Below are 18,054 nucleotides of genomic sequence, written 5' to 3'. Positions count from 1 at the left end.
AATTTTAAAAATTAGGATATAAAGTTTTTTTTCTTTTTTAACTTTCACTAAATGATAAATTGAGAGATTCAAGGAAATATATAGAATCTTATCTACTCTGAGTAGTCAGATTATAGATAGCTATAGATATTTATTGCTTTCTGGCAGTAAAGATATACTGTTTTCACAATAAAACTCAAAGAAAAGAATGTATTTTGTTTACCTGACTTAAGGATGAATTTCAAATGTAAAAACTTGGCTCAGCTCTTTAAAGGTAGACTAGCTGCTAAAAATATGCTTCTTTAATGCATAATATGTAAGACTATAGAGAGAACTTAAAAAATAAAAATGGAAACTGAACTTTTCAACATGTTTTTGTGCTAAATGCTTCCCAGAAATTTGTGAAAAAGAGCAGATGATAGTTATATTTAATTAAAGCACTACTAGAATTTTGTCTCTTGTTGGAATACTCTCAATCTTTTGAGAATTTATGTATTTCACATCAATTATTTTTAGGCAATATTAAATCTAGTGTAAAACTAGAGCTTATTTTTCTTAGCCAACATAGAAAAACTTTTAATTTATTGGTGTTTTTAAAACCAAAATATTATATATAATTTTTTTCTCTAAAGAAGTAAAATTCCATTTTAAAAATTCATAAGCATTATTTATGACATAGTTTCAAAGCACAGTGGATGTATCAATTATATATAAAAGTTGTACAGGAACATGTTGATTAACATTCAGTAATAATATTTGATGGAGCAAGAAGTAATTGTTAGGATAGAGCACTCTATAAACATTAAAAGAATGGAAAATTGTATATTAAATCAGTAGTAATCAAGAGAAAGGGCTTCCCTGGTGGCTCAGTGGTAAAGAATCCAACTTCAGTGCAGGGGACATGGGTTGGATCTCTGGGTCAGGAAGATCCCCTGGAGAAAAAAATGGCAACTCACTCCAGTATTCTTGCCTGGGAAATCCCGTGGACAGAGGAGCCTGGCAGGAATCCATGGGGTTGCAAAAGGGTCAGACACAACTTAGAAACTAAACAACAACAGAAAAGAGAGTATAATTTATAAAAGTGAGCAATAATATAAATTAGCAACAAACCTCATTAACATTTAATTTTTTGAGGTAGCAACAATAAATAGCAACTGAAGTGGAATGTATATAGTCATAACTTCAAATGAAGGTACAAGAGCAATGTTTAGTTATATAAACTATTATAAGAAAAAACAAACAAACACTGAAATTTAAAACATATTAGCAATTAAATCACCCCTACTAAACTAAATAACACCCCTTCAAAAAACTATAACATAAAATAGAATGAATTAAATGCCTCAAAGCATGTGGGAATATGGAAACACTCTAAGAAGCTCAAATACTAATCATAGATGTAGATTTTTAAAAGTAAAAATTAATGTAAAAAACTTGATCAAATTTAGGAAATTTCTTTAAGAAATTTAAGAGAAAGAAAAAACATCTTGGAAGATAAGACTAAAATAGAGGTAAATCAAAGAATAAAATTAAAAATAATGCAGGAAAATAACCAAGAGAATAAACAAAAATAAAGAAGTGATATTTGTCTGAATTACTTCACCTAGTATGATAATCTTTTGGTCCATCCATATTGCTGAAAATGGCATTATTTCACTTTTTCAATGGCTGAGTAATAATCGTGCATTGTATAATGTGCCCCATCTTCTTTATCTGTTTCTCTGTTGATAGACATTTAAGTTACTTCCGTGTCTTGACTATTGTAGTTGGAGCTGCAATGAACATTGGGGTGCATATATCTTTTGAAACCATGTTTTTCTCTAGATAAATGCCCAAGAATGGTATTGCTGAATCATATGGTGACTCTGTTTTTAGTTTTTTAAGGACCTCCATAGTGTTCTCCATAGTGGCTGTACCAATTTACATTCCTACCAACAGTGTGGGAGAGTTCCCTTTTCTCTACACCTCTCCAGAATATATGGTTTTATAGACTTTTTGAGGCTGGCCATTCTGACTAGTGTGAGTGATACCTCATTGTGGTTCTGATTTGCATTTCCCTAGTAATTAGGAATGTTGAGCATCTTTTCATGTGCCTCTTGGCCATTGGTATGATTTCCTTGGAAAAATTTCTATTTGAACTTCTGGCCATTTTCTGATTGGGTTGTTTGTTTTATTGATATTAAGCCGCATGAGCTGTTTGTATATTTTGGAGATTAATCCCTTGTTGTTTACATTGTTGGTAAATATTTTCTTGCATTCTGTGGGTTATCTTTTCATTTTTGTTTATGGTCCTACTTATTTATTCTAACTAGGTTTCATTAATTTACTTTTGTTATTATTTTCACTACTTTTGTAGATGGCTTAAACAAGATCAGTCCAGTTGTTCAGTCCTGTCTGATTCTTTGTGACTACTGCTGTAATTTATATCACAGATAATTCTGCCTTGGTTTCCCTGTAAGAGTTTTATAGTATCCGATATTACATATAGGTCTTTAATTCACTTTGAGTTTATTTTTGAGCATGGTGTTAAAGAATGTTCTAATTCCATTTGTTAATATTTAGCTGTCCAGTTTTCCCAGAACTGTTTATTGAAGAGACTGTCTTTTCTCCAGTGTATAGTTTTGCCTCATTTGTCATAGATTGACCATAGATGCATGGGTTTATTTCTAGGTTTTCTGTCCAGTTCCATTGATCTATATTTCTGTTCTTCTGCCAGTATCATACTATTTTGAAGACTGTAGATTTGTAGTGTAGTCTGAAATCAGGAAGCCTAATTCTTCCCTAGGAAGGATTTCTTTGACATTTATTGCTCAAGTAATCCTGTCCCACCTGGATTCTTCTGTCTCCCCTACAGTCTCTTGTGAATATTAACATGAGAAAAAGTTTCACACTCAGTACACTCACATGAGTCCATTTATACATTTATTTTCTGTACTTCTTGGTCTCTAATTTTCCTAATTTCACTCTTTCAGGCCCTTGATCAACTAGCCATGACAATCGATTTATCCTTACTTCAGGCCAATATTCCTTCCCAGGAAATATACATGCAAGAGTACTTCTCAAACTCCTTAGCCTGGGTACTTTTCTATCATCATTCACTATTATAGCCCTCTTTCAATAAGTCTGTAGCAGGGCAGTAGTCAGTTTTTTGACTTGTACTAGATTGAACCATTTCTAAACCAATCCTGAGATTTTTCTCAGTTACCACTTGGTTACAGGGAAAGCTTTATAAGGAATTCAGTGGTAATTGAGGGAGATATTTCAGTGTTAACAGGTAGATGAAGTAGAGGCAAGGACTGTACTTAACACTGGAAAGACCCACTCAATCATGATATAGTCTTTCTTTAATGCTGCATGCAATTAGCTAACATATTATTGCAGAATTTTAGTCTGTAGAATTATTTTTCTATCAGGTATTTGTCTACTTTGGGGGCTTCCCAGGTGGTGCTAGTGGTGAAGAATCTGCCTGCCAGTGCAGGAGACACAAGAGGTTTGATCCCTGGGCTGGGAAGATCCCCTGAAGAAGAGAATGGTAACCTATTTCAGTATTCTTGCCTAGAAAATCCCATGGACAGAGGAGCATGTAAGTCTATAGTTCTTGGTGTTTCAAGGAGTTGGACACAACTGAACGTGCATTAATATCATTTGTTATCTGGATAATGCAGCTACATATGGTGAAATCAGGAGTGTTCTCTTTTATATTCTGAAGAGTTTGTGTATAATTATTCAGTTCAGTTCAGTTGCTCAGTCATTTCCTACTCTTGGCAACCCCATGGACTGTAGTACTCCAGGTTTCCCTGTCCGTCACCAATTCTTAGAACTTGCTCAAACTCATGTCTATCAAGTCGATGATGCCATCCAACCATCTCATCCTCTGTCATCCCCTTCTCCTCCCACCTTCAATCTTTCCCAGAATCAGGGTCTTTTCAAATGAGTCAGTTCGTCACATCAGATGGCCAAAGTATTGGAGTTTCAGCTTCAGCATCAGTCCTTTCAATGAATATTCAGGACTGATTTCCTTCTGGATTGACTGGTTGGATCTCTTTGCAGTCCAAGGGACTCTCAAGAGTCTTCTCCAACACTACAGTTCAAAAGCATCAATTTTTCAGCACTCAGCTTTCTTTATAGCCTAACTCTCACATCCATACATGACTACTGGAAAAACTGTAGCTTGGACTAGAGGGACCTGTGTTGACAAAGGAATGTCTCTGCTTTTTAATATGCTGTCTAGGTTGGTCATAGCTTTTCTTATCGGAACAAGCGTCTTTTAATTTCATGACTGCAGTCAACATCTGCAGTGATTTTGGGACCCCCAAAATAAAGTCTCTGTTTCCATTGTCTCCCCATCTATTTGCCATGAAGTAATGGGACTGTATGCCATGATCTTAGTTTTCTGAATGTTCAGTTTTAAGCCAACTTTTTCACCCTTCCCTTTCATTTTCATCAAAAGGCTCTTTAGTTCCTTGCTTTCTGCCATAAGAGTGGTGTTATCTGCATATCGGAGATGATTGATTTTTCTCCTGGCAATCTTGATTCCAGCTTGTACTTCCTCCAGCCCAGCATTTCGCATGATGTACTCTGCATATATTAAATAAGCGGGGTGACAGTATACAGCCTTGACGTACTCCTTTCCTGATTGGAACCAGTCTATTGTTCCTTGTCCAGTTCTAATTGCTACTTCCTGATCTGCATACAGATTTCTTAGGAGGCAGGAGAGGTGGTCTGGTATTCCCATCTCTTTAAGAATGTTCCACAGTTTCTTGTGATGTATGCAGTCAAAGACTTTGGTGTACTCAATGAAGCAGAAGTACATGTTTTTCTGGAATTCTCTTGCTTCTTCCATGATTCAGTGTATGTTGGCAATTTGATCTCTAGTTCCAATGCCTTTTCTAAATCCAGTTTAAACATCTGGAATTCACGGTTCATGTACGGTTGAAGCCTGGCTTGGAGAATTCTGAGCATTACTTCACTAACGTGTGAAATGAGTGCAGTTGTGTGGTAGTCTGAACATTCTTTGGCACAAATTACAGATATCAGGAAAGAGAGAACATCAACACAACCTGATGAAAGGGGAATGGTACAAGCCCATAACAATAAACAGATAAATTTACCAAATCCCTTGATAAAACTTCTATAGATAACTAAGACGAAATGAAGAGGCTAAACTGCCCTATATTTTCTAAAGAACTGAATCTGTAGTTAAAACTTTCCCACAAAGAAAACTCGAGACCACGTAATTGCTGCCCAACATTTTAGGGGGAAAAAAAGTAATATTTCTAGAACCAACACCCAAAAAAGATGTCTTTTTCATTGTAGGGAACTGGAATGTAAAAATAGCAAGTAAAGAGATACCTGGAGTAACAGGCAAATTTGGCCGTGGAGCATGGAATGAAGCAGCGCAAAAATTAACAGAGTTTTGCCAAGAGAACACACTGGTCATAGTAAACAATCTCTTCCAACATCATAAGAAAATACTCTACACATGGACATCACCAGATGGTGAATACCGAAATCAGATTGATTATATTCTTTGTAGCCAAAGATGGAGATGCTCTATTCAGTCAGCAAAAACAAGACTGGGAGTTATCTGTGGCTCAGATCATGACTCCCTATTGTCAAATTCAGACTTAAATTGAAGAAAGTAGTGAAAAACACTAGACCATTCAGGTATGACCTAAATCAAATTCCCTATGATTATACAATGGAAATGACAAACAGATTCAAGGAATTAGATCTGATAGAGTCCCTGAAGAACTATGGATGGAGGTTCATGACATTGTACAGGAGGCAGTGATCAAGAACATCCCTTTGAAAAAGAAATGCAAAAAGGCAAAATGTTATTTGAGGAAGACTAACAAATAGCTAAGAAAAGAAGAAAAGCTAAAGGCAAAGGAGAAAGGGAAAGATATACCCATTTGAATGAGAAGTTCCACAGAATAGCAAGGAGAGATAAGAAAGCCTTCCTAAGTGATCAATGAAAAGATATAGACGAAAATAATAGAATGGGAAAGACATGAGATCTCTTCAAGAAAATTAGAGATATCAAGGGAACATTTCATGCAAAATGGGCTCAGTGTAGGAAGGAAACTGTATGGACCTAACAGAAGCTGAAAATATTAAGAGGTGGCAAGAATACCCACAGGAAGTATACAAGAAAGATCTTCATGAGCCAGATAATCACGATGGTGTGATCACTCACCTAGAGTTAGACATGCTGGAATGCGAGGTCAAGTGGCCTTAGGAAGCATCACTATGAACAAAGCTAGTGGAGGTGATGGAATTCCAGTTGAGCTATTTCAAATCCTAAAAGATGATGCTGTGAAAGTGTTGCACTCAATATGCCAGCAAATTTGGAAAACTCAGCAGTGGCCACAAGACTCAAAAAGGTCAGTTTTCATTCCAATCCTAAAGAAAGGCAATGCCAAAGAATGTACAAACTACTGCACAATTGCACTCATCTCACATGCTAGCAAAGTAATGCTCAAAATTCTCCAAGCCAGGCTTCAACATTAGGTGAACAATGAAATTCCAGATGCTCAGCTGGATTTAGAAAATGCAGAGGAGTTCAGTTCAGTCGCTCAGTCGTGTCCGACTCTTTGCGACCCCATGAATCTCAGCAAGCCAGGCCTCCCTGTCCATCACCAACTCCCGGAGTTTACTCAAACTCATGTCCATTGAGTCAGTGATGCCATCCAGCCATCTCATCCTCTGTCATCCCCTTCCCCTCCTGCTCCCAATCCCTCCCAGCATCAGGGTCTTTTCCAATGAGTCACATGAGGTGGCCAAAGTATTGGAGTTTCAGCTTCAGCATCAGTCCTTCCAATGAACACCCAGGGCTTATCTCCTTCAGGATGGACTGGTTGGATCTCCTTGCAGTCCAAGGGACTCTCAAAAGTCTTCTCCAGCACCACATTTCAAAAGCATCAATTTTTCAGCACTCAGCTTTCTTCACAGTCCAACTCTCACATCCATACATGACCACTGGAAAAACCATAGCCTTGACCAGATGGACCTTTGTTGGCAAAGTAATGTCTCTGCTTTTTAATATGCTATCTAGGTTGATCATAACTTTCCTTCCAAGCAGTAAGCGTCTTTTAATTTCATGGCTACAGTCACCATCTGCAGTGATTTTGGAGCCCCCAAAAATAAAGTCTGTCACAGTTTCCACTGTCTCCGCATCTATTTCCCATGAGGTGATGGGACCAGATGCCATGATCTTAGTTTTCTGAATGTTGAGCTTTAAGCCAATTTTTTCACTCTCCTCTTTCACTTTCATCAAGAGGCTTTTTAGTTCCTCTTCACTCTCTGCCATAAGGGTGGTATCATCTGCATATCTGAGGTTATTGATATTTCTCCCGGCAATCTTAATTCCAGTTTGCTTCTTCCAGCTCAGTGTTTCTCATGATGTACTCTGCATATAAGTTAAATAAATTAAATAAGCGGGGTGACAATATACAGCCTTGATGTACTTCTTTTCCTATTTGGAACCAGTCTGTTCTTCCATGTCCATTTCTAACTGTTGCTTCCTGACCTGCATACAGGTTTCTCAAGAGGCAGGTTGGGTGGTCTGGTATTCCCATCTCCTTCAGAATTTTCCACAACTTCTTGTGATCCACACAGTTGAAGGTTTTCCCATAGTCAATAAAGCAGAAACAGATGTTTTTCTGGAACTCTCTTGCTTTTTCGATGATCCAGTGGATATTGGCAATTTGTTCTCTGGTTCCTCTGCCCTTTCTAGAACCAGCTTGAACATCTAGAAGGTCACGGTTCACATACTGCTGGAGCCTAGCTTGCAGAATTTTTAGCATTACTTTACTAGCATGGGAGATGAGTGCAAGTGTGTGGTAGTTTGAGCATTCTTTGGGATTGCCTTTCTTTGGGATTGGAATGAAAACTGACCTTTTCCAGTCCTGTGGCCACAGCTGAGTTTTCCAAATGTGCTGGCATATTGCATGCAGCACTTTCACAGCATCATCTTCCAGGATTTGAAATAGCTCTACTGGAATTCCATCACCTCCACTAGCTTTGTTTGTAGTGATGCTTTCTAATGCCCACTTGACTTCACATTCCAGGATGTCTGCTTCTCGGTGAGTGCTCACACCATTGTGATTATCTGGGTCATGAAGATCTTTTTTGTACAGTTCTTCTGTGTATTCTTGCCACCTCTTCTTAATATTTTCAACTTCTGTTAGGTCCGTACCATTTCTGTCCTTTATTGAGACCATTTTTGCATGAAATGTTCCCTTGGTATATCTAATTTTCTTGAAGAGATTTCTAGTCTTTTCCATTCTGTTGCTTTCCTCTATTTCTTTGTATTGATCACTGAGGAAGGCTTTCTTATCTCTCCTGGCTATTCTTTGGAATTCTGCATTCAAATGGGAATATATTTCCTTTTCTCCTTTGCTTTTTGCTTCTCTTCTTTTCACAGCTATTTGTAAGGCCTCCTCAGACAACCAGTTTGCCCTTTTGTATTTCTTTTCCATGGGGATGATCTTGATCCCTGTCTCCTGTACAATGTCATGAACCTCTGTCCATAGTTCATCAGGCACTCTGTCTATCAGATCTAGTCCCTTAAATCTATTTCTCACTTCCACTGTATAGTCATAAGGGATTTGATTTAGGTCATACCTGAATGGTCTCGTGGTTATCCCTACCATCTTCACTTTAAGTCTGAATTTGGCAATAAGGAGTTCATGATCTAGCCACAGTCAGCTCCTGGTCTTGTTTTTGCCGACTGTATAGATCTTCTCCATCTTTGGCTGCAAAGAATATAATCAGTCTGATTTTGGTGTTGACCATCTGGTGATGTCCATGTGTAGAGTCTTCTCTTGTGTTGTTGTTTCAAATATTGCAGGTGATTTTTAGCTATCCTCTTTTTGTAATTTTGCATTGAAATCCAGTAATATTCCTAGAACTTAAATTGATTAATTCTTTTTTTTTTTTTGATGTGTGATTTGTTACACAGAGCAAAATATGGTCTATCTTAGTGAATGGCCCTAAGTAATACATACTGTACTCCTGTTGGGCTCTGTAAATGTTAATATGGTCAAGATGGCTGATAGTAATTTTCAGGTCTTCTATTTGGTCTTTCTAATGTTCTGATGTTATACACATGTAGGTGTGTTATGGATTTGGTGCTAATTGATATCTTTATCATTATCTACTATTCTTCTTTATCTGGGTAATATTTATGTGCTGAAGTTTATTTAATCAGATATTAATCTAACTATTCCCACTTTCTCTTGATTGCTGTTTAGTTGCTAAATCGCGCCCAATTCTTTGTGATCCAATGGACTACAGCCTACGAGGCTCCTCTCCGTGGGATTTCCCAGGCAAAGAATACTGGAATGAGTTGCTATTTCTTTCTCCAGGGGATCTTCCTCACTCAGAGATTGAACCCACATCTCCTGCTTAGCAGGCAGATTCTTTACCACTGAGCCATCAGGGAAGCACTTTCTCTTGATTACTGTTAGTTTAATATATAATTTTCCATTCTTTTAATGTCTCCATTTTGAAATGTGTGTTGTGGGATGTATATGTGAGTGTATGTGTGTTTGTCCGGGTAGACAAATGTGGTTAGTGTTACCTTTTTCCTCTCATGATTGCTGTCTGATTTTTATATTGTAACAGTTCTTTTTAAGTCTATTATATTTGTTAAAATTATAGATGCCATTGAATTAAAATTTACCTTCTTGGTAGCTACTTTCTATTTGTTATATCAGGTCATTATTGGATTTTTTCCACTTCTTTTTCTGCTATCTTTTTTTTTTTTAGTTGTGTCAGGTGACATTTGGGATCTTAGCTCCTTGGCCAGGGATCAACCACTTGTACCCTGCGTTGGAAATGCAGAGTCTTAACCATTGAACTGAAAGGGAAATCCATCTGCCATCTTTTTAATGAAACAATTTTAGCATTTCACTTTATCTATTGTAATCTTTTTACTTACTATTCTTTATAGAAGTTTTTCAGAGTTTCCTTTGTATATACTTCTTTATTAATCAAAGTGTACCTTCAAATAATATTATAACACTACTTCATTATAGTTCAGACAATTTTCAATATACTCTCAATTTTTCCCTTACAACTTTTATGCTATTCTTGTTGCACATGTTAATGATACTTGTGCTTTAAATATACACTGAAGCATGGCTATTTTACTTTACAAAGTCAGTTATCTTTACATGTATTGAAAATTAAGAAAAAAAGGAAATTTGTAGTTACCTCCACTTATTTCACTTCTAGCACTCTTTGTTTCTTTCTACAGGTCCAGGTTTCTGTCCAATTTATAATTGTCTAAAAGAATTTTCAGTAATATCAATATTTTCTACAGTCCCAATCTGGCAAAAAATTTCTTCTATAATCATTCATAAGTGAAAAAATCTTCTATAATCTTTCTCTTTATTTGCCTGTATGTAGTACATTTTGTTTCTGTGACTGTCTTAAAGATTTTATCTTTGGGTTGTGATCAGTGTATGTAAGTTATGCCTAGATATACTGGGATTATTTGTTTTGTTGTTTTTGGAGTTACTGGAGTTTCTTGGATCTGTGAGATTCTTGTTATTAATTTTGTTAAAGTTGTCATTATAGTATTTCTTTAAATATTTATTTTGCCATTTTCTCTCTTTTGGGATTTCAGTTCTATTTATTAGACTGTCCATGACCTCACTCTTTTTTCTGTTGCTGTAATTTTTTATTTCTAGCATTTCCAAATGATTATTTCTTACCATTTTCATCTCTGTGAAAATTACTTTGAAAAGTCTACCTTTTCTGCCAGAGCCCTTAACATGCAAATCATAGTCATTTTAAAATCTTACAGTGTAGCTGGCGTTTCTACACAGTCATCTTGAATCCCTTTCATATTTCTAGATATTGCTCAAGGTTTGATGTGTGTGTGTGTGTGTGTGTGTGTGTGTGTGTATTGCATGTATATGGGTGCATATACTATGTACATATGTGTATATACATATGTGTTTATATTTGCATTCTTATAGAAAAATTAAAATGAATGCTCAGAATTAGTATTGATTATTAATGGTATCAACAAACTTAAACAGCCTATAAATATAATCATGAAGCAGTTAGCTACAAATAAAATCTCATTAGTTCCTACACTCTGATTTATGTAAAGCAAAGATAAATTATATGTGGAATTAATGAGGTGGCCACTATATATCCACTAAATCTGATTTTAAATTGACAGCGCTGTCATCTGTTAACTTCAGGAGGAAATAATCAAACATAGCATCAAAAAGTATTGGTCTGAAATCTATTTATATAATTTTGCTTTCTGGTTATGGATTATAAATAAGAAATTTAACTGTAAAATGAACTGTAATAAGTCAAATATGTTTGATTTTATTATGAACCTTGATTTAAACCAGTTTCCTAGTGATGAATTCACCACACATTTTATATTTTTCTGACTTATTGGGGAAAGTAAAATTGCTCCCAATATTGGAATCAAACTTCCTTCTGAAGGACACAACATTTGTGGCAGTTCTTTATCTCAATTACCAGAGAAACACTCTGGCAGAAGATATGTTTACAATTCCATTTTATCACTCAAAATATTAAATGTTATCTTTAAACGTACAGCCTTAAGCTTGAAAGATTATGCTTTATCTTTCATACAAGACTGGAAAGATTAAGATGAAACCTTTTATTCTTTAGCGTATTTTCTATCTAGTATATATGACCAGTGAAATTTGAAAGCAGTAGCATGTTAGTAATATTCTCTTTTGAATTTTAAAATTAAATCTTCAAGTAGTTTTTGCATTTTTCTTTAAGGTCATCTAGCAATATCCAGGGAGCTTAATACTCCAGAGTCAAATATTTAATTCTAATGTAATACTTTGCAGTTGACCTTAAGTATACCACTTACCTTTTCTATTTCATATCTTTTTCTCCAGGAGAAAGAAATAAGTTTTATTATGGTAATTAAGTTTTTGTTAAGGATCTCTGGAAGGCAAGGCTATGTAAAACATGTACATTTTGGCCTTTATATTAAACTGCTATAATGATCACTGATTTTTATGACTTTTAACTTTAATGGATTAAAATTAAATGTAGGCAAGAGAACATTAATACTGTCATTTCAGAATATGATTTGCCAAGTTATGTGGAGTATTCTCACATAATAATTCACAGTACCTTCAATGAACATGGAAAATTCTATTTTTACTACCGATGAAGCTTTAAATGTGAATGAGGACGTTGCATTTACAGACTATTAACAGTCTAAATATGAACAAGAGTTCCTGAGTATCATATCAGATTTCACCATCTTGTCCAACTCAGGAGATTTAGAGTAAGGCTATAAAATTAGGACATGTGAAAACTTTATCATCAGTATAAATTCTGTAACTATTCTGAACAAAGATTCATTAAGACCATAATAGGAGCTGCAAGAGGTCTTAGATTCTAAAAGATAAGGTAACTGAAAAAGTATCCCAGAGTAAAAAGAATTAAAGGAGCCAAGGGCAAATTTGTGAGAGTTCTTCCTGTTACAAAAGTTTTGTAGCATTATCCTTATCTCTGAATCCTAAACACTGGTCATTCCAGCATAACCAGTAATACTCATACAAGCTGTAATACTAGTTATGGCTTGCACTTAATATCATATTCAGTATATGCATCTTACTATCATGACCCTTCATCCCTCACCCAGCATCTCTGAAAGACAAGAATTTCAATTTTGAAACTATTTTGTAGGTAGGAAATAGAAGCCCAGAGGATAAGTTACTTGCTCACATTCACTCAGTTAGGATATAAACATACTACTCTCTTTTTGCAATTCACATTTTATTTTAAAATTGAAATAGAGGTAATGGCCTCTGTCTTAAACAATTAAAACTCCACTTCTGCACTGTATTCATCATCATTTTCCCTCTTTTGCAAACAAGCAATCTTGAAGAAGTCATTGACATTTGACAAATAGTCTGACATAAATGAGCAAAAACACTTTCACTTTTCATTGACATTTACTCATTCATTTATTCACTTTATTTTAGTTTTTTGCTTTGTTATTTTTTGGCCCAATGGCATGTGGGATCTTAGTTCTCTGACTGGGAATTGAACCCCAGGCCCTTGGCCGTGAAACTGCAGATTCCTAACCACTGAACAGCCAGAGAATTCCCAAGGAGTCATTGACATTCACCTCATTCACACTTGCAGCTACCAAAATACTGTTATTTCTTTCTTTGAAAGATCTATTAAATATGGCCTTTTCTCTTTAATTCCATCATAGTAATTCACGTACCAATCTCAGAACACCATAATAGTCTCTCTCTGCCTCTAGCTTCAAACTCATCATCCTGCCAGCCAAGTCTCTTAAAAATGTAACATTCAGCAAATGCCCCCAAAGACTGAATATCAAGAAAATCTCCAAGATTCCTGGTATCGTTTAGGCCTTCATTATTGTATCTCTCATGTAAATTAGTGATGTTAGCCTCATGATCTCCAATTTTGTTCCCTTTTAATATGTCAGCCACTCTGTTTCTATAGTAACCATATTGAAAGGCAGGTTTTGCCACGCTTTTTCCCCTTATACCAGTGATCTAGTAACTCCCAAGAAAAAGACATGCAAGAAGGCAAGGTGGTTGTCTGAAGAGGCCTTACATATAACTGAGAAAAGAAGAGAAATCAAAGGCAAAGGAGAAATAGAAATATAACACTCAGATGAATGCGGAGTTCCAGAGAATAGCAAGAAGAGATAAGAAAGCCTTCTTAAGTGAACAATGCAAAGAAATAGAAGAAACCAATAGAATGGAAAAGACTAGAGATCTCTTGGAGCTTCTCAAGTGGTGCTAGTGGTAAAGAATCTGCCTGCTAATGTAGGAGATGCAAAAGACACAGTTTCTATTCTTGGGTTGGGAAGATCCCCTTGAGTCAGAAACAGCAATCCACTTCAGTATTCTTGCCTGGGAAATCTCATGAACAGAGGAGCCTGGTGGGCTAGTCTGTGAGGTTGCAAAGAGTCATGCAAAGAGTCATGACTGACTCTTAGTATGTATGTGAGTCTGAAATACTATGAGTACACATACATACTGTGAGATCTCGTTAAGAAAATTGGAGATACCAAGGGAACATTTTATGCAAAGATGGGCACAATAAAGGAAAGACCTAACAGAAGCAGAAAAGATTAAGAATAGGTGGCAAGAATACACAGAAAAACCATACAAAAAATGCCTTAATGACCCAGATAATGATGATGGTGTGTCACTCATCCAGAGCCAGACATCCTGGAATGTACAGTCAAGTGGGCCTTAGGAAGCATTACTGTGAAAAAAGTTAGTGCAGGTGATGGAATTCCAGTTGAGCTATTTCAAAACCTAAAAGGTGATGCTGTGAAAGTGCTGCACTCAGTATGCCAACAGATTTGGAAACCTCAGCAGTGGCCGCGGGACTGGAAAAGGTGTGTTTCATTCCAATCCCAAAGAAAAGCCTTGCCAAAGAATGTTCAAACTACTACACAATTGCACTGATTTCACATGCTAACAAGGTAATGCTCAAAATCTTTCAGTCTAGACTTCAACAGTACATGAACTGAGAACTTCCAGATGTACAAGTTGGATTTAGAAAAGGCAGAGAAACCAGAGATCAGATTTCCAACATCTGCTGGATCATAGAAAAAGCAAGAAAGTTACAAACACACATACACACCCAACATCTACTTCTGCTTCATTTATTACACTAGAGCGTCTTTGTGGCTCACAACAAACAGGAAAATTCTAAAAGAGATGGGAATACCAGACTACCTTACCTGCCTTCTAAGAAACCTGTATGCAGGACAAGAAGCAACAGTTAGAACCTTACATGGAACTACAGACTGGTTCAAAATTGGAAAAGGAGTATGTCAAGGCTGTATATTGTCACTCTGCATATTTAACTTCTACACAGGGTACAGCTGTGAAATTCTTGATTGGATGAATCACAAGCTGAAATTAAGATTGCCAGGAGAAATATCAATGACCTCGGATACGCAAATGATACCACTCTAATAGCAGAAAGTGAAGAGGAACTACAGAGCCTCTTGATGAGGGTGAAAGAGGAGAGTGAAAACGCTGGCTTAAAACTCAACATTCAAAAACCTAAGATCATGGCATCTGGTCCCATCACTTCATGGCAAACAGATGGGGATAAAGTGGAAACAGTGACAGATTTTATTTTCTTGGGCTCCAAAATCACTGTGGACTTGGACTGCAGCCATGAAATTAAAAGACACTTAATCCTTGGAAGGAAGGCTATGACAAATCTAGACAGTGTATTTAAAAGCAGAGACATCACTTTGTTGACTAAAGTTCAAATAGTCAAAGCTATGGTTTTTCCATAAGTCATGTACGGATGTGAGAGTTGGACCATAAAGCAGACTAAGCACCAGAGAATTGATGTTTTTGAGCTATGGTGCTGGAGAAGACTCATGAGAGTCCCTCGGACAGCAAGATCAAACCAGTTCATCCTAAGAGAAATCATTCCTGTATATTCATTGGAAGGACTGATGCTGAAGTGGAAGCTCCAATACTTTGGTCACCTGATACAAAGAGCCAACTCATTGGAAAAGACCTTGATGCTGAGAAAGATTGAAGGCAGGAGAAGAGGGCAACAGAGTATGAGATGGTTGGATGACATTACTGACTCAAAGGATATGAGTTTGAGCAAACTCTGGGGCACAGTGAAAGACAGGGAAGTTTGAAGATTGCTTCCATGGGGTCACAGAGAGTTGGACATAACTTAGTGACTGAACAACAATGTCCAAACGTTAAAGGTTAAATCCAGACATTTTGCATGGTGACAAAGACCCTGTTATCCTGTTAGCCATTTCACAATAGTTGATTTTTCCTCAAAACTCCTTTGCTGTCTTCTAATATTATATGGTGATTACAACCTCTGTGCATTTTCTCATGGTGATTTCTTAACCAAGAATCTTTTATGCTACTCTTTTTCCCACTTGTACTTCCTCCCTCTCTCTTTCTCCTTATACACTTCTCATTTTTCAGGGTGCAGCTTAAGATCCATCTACTAAATAAAGCATTTCTTTCCTTATTCCCATAATGCAGATTGGACTGAATTTTTTGTATTAAAGTCAAATTAATTTAAGATTAAATTAGCCATTTTATTTGTACAATTTAGTGGCATTTAATACATTCACAATATTATGCAATCATAATTTATATGTACATCAAAGGTATTTTCATCATCCCCTAAAAAAGTCATTGAACTTGAACAATTGGTGTCATATCTAAGAATCTGTGAACAAACCCAAAGTCATGAAGATTTTCCCTTATGCTCTAAGCATTTTGTAGTTTTACCTGTTAAATGTAGCTCTGTGATCTGTTTTGAGTTAATTTTGTTATATGGTGTGAGATAGGAATCCAATTTCATTCTTTTATATGTGAATATTCAGTTGCCCCATCACCATTTGTTAGACTATCCTTTCCTTATTGAATAGTTTTGGCACCATTGTTTCCTTGGGCAGAGATGTATGGATTCATTTCTGGACTCTCAGTGCTATTGGTCTATATGTCTATTCTATGCTAGGAACACATTCTTCTGATCATTGCTTAACTTTGTAGTAAATTTTGAAATCTGGAAGTGTGAGTCCTCCTTTTTGCAATATAGTTTTGTTTAAGAAGCCTTGTGCAATCCTCTGTGAATTTAAGCATCAGCTTTTCCATCTCTGCGGGGGGGGAAAAAAAAAAAAAAAACAACAACAACAACAACCGAACTTTAATTTTAATGGAGATTTATATAATGGAATCCTTGGATATCTTTGGGTACTATTGCCATCTTAACAGTCTTAACTCTTCCTTTCCATGAACACTATTGTCTGATTCATTAAGGTCTTCAATTTCTTTTGACAGTGTTTTGTAGTTTTTATTTACTCCTAGGTACTTCATTCTTTTAGATGTTATTGTAAATAAGGTTGTTTTATTATATTCCTTTTTTGGATTGTTCATTGATGGTGTACAGAAATACAACTGATATTTGTGTGCTGATCATATGTGTTGTACTTTGCTGAGTTTGCTTATTAGCTATAATGGTATTTTTTATGGACTCCTTGATTTTTAAGTATAACAGATTATATCATCTGCAAATAGTTTTACTCTCTCTACTTTGATGAATTGTATTTCTTTTTCTTGCCTAATTCTCTGGCTGACTAGAACTACCAGTACAACAATGAATAGAAGCGGTCAAAGTGGGTACCCTTATATTTTTCCTGATTTAAGTGAGGCTCAGGTTTTCAACATTGAGCAATATTAGATACAAACTTTCCTTAAATGCCCTGAGACTGAGGAAGTTCTCTTCTAGGTCTAGTTTGTTTAGCGTTTTTATCATAAAGGCAGGCCAGATATTTTCAGATGATTTTTCTAGAATAATTATTGTGATGCCTAAATTTTTGGTCAAATGGACTTGTCTAAGCAGTTCCCAGGTATTTGATAAACATTATTTCTAGGTGTCTTTGTCAGAGTGTCTCTGAGAGAGATTGGCATTTGAACCAGTGGACTAAGGAAGAAATAAGGCCCTCATCAAGGCGGGAGAGCATTGTTCCATCTGTGGAGGCCCTGAATGGAACGAAGAGGAGGAGGAAGGATGGCTTTACACTCTGAGCTGAGATGCCCAGCTCCTCCTGCACTCAGACAGTGGCCCTTCTGATTTTGGTCATTTGAACTCGGACTTGGACTTACATCGTTGATTCCCCCTCGTTCCCCAGTTCTCAGGTCTTCACACTCAGACTGTTGTCTCTTTACCTTTCCTGGTTTTCCACCCTTTGGATAGCAGGTCATGAGACTCTTCAAAACCATGTGAACCACTTCTTATAAATTCTTCACAATATTATAGCCTACTGATTGTTTTTCTGGAGAACTCTGAGATAATTGTTTCATTGTTTTTCTTTTTTCTCCTTCCATTAATGCAGTGCATTGATGTTTCTTTTTTATTATAGTATACACTTTTTATAGTATACCATTTCAATTACTTTCTCATTTTAAATGTATATTTAGCTATTTTCTAGTTGTTATCTTGGAGACTATATTTGACTCCTTAAACTTAAAACAATCTATTTTGAATCAGCACTAC

At 36.2% G+C, this 18,054-nt stretch overlaps 1 pseudogene; it reads right to left on the bottom strand.

The window, feature by feature from the left end:
• LOC136170298 (ubiquitin-ribosomal protein eL40 fusion protein-like) overlaps positions 1–17,780 on the bottom strand; it is a 33,831-nt pseudogene extending 16,051 nt beyond the window's left edge.
• Positions 17,781–18,054: the final 274 nt, after the last annotated feature.

This window comes from Muntiacus reevesi, chromosome 6, assembly GCF_963930625.1.
Source record: "Muntiacus reevesi chromosome 6, mMunRee1.1, whole genome shotgun sequence".
In the NCBI taxonomy this organism is placed as follows: domain Eukaryota; kingdom Metazoa; phylum Chordata; class Mammalia; order Artiodactyla; family Cervidae; genus Muntiacus; species Muntiacus reevesi.
The sequence above is the reverse complement of the archived record's forward strand: the minus strand, read 5'-3'. Positions and strand labels throughout refer to the sequence as shown.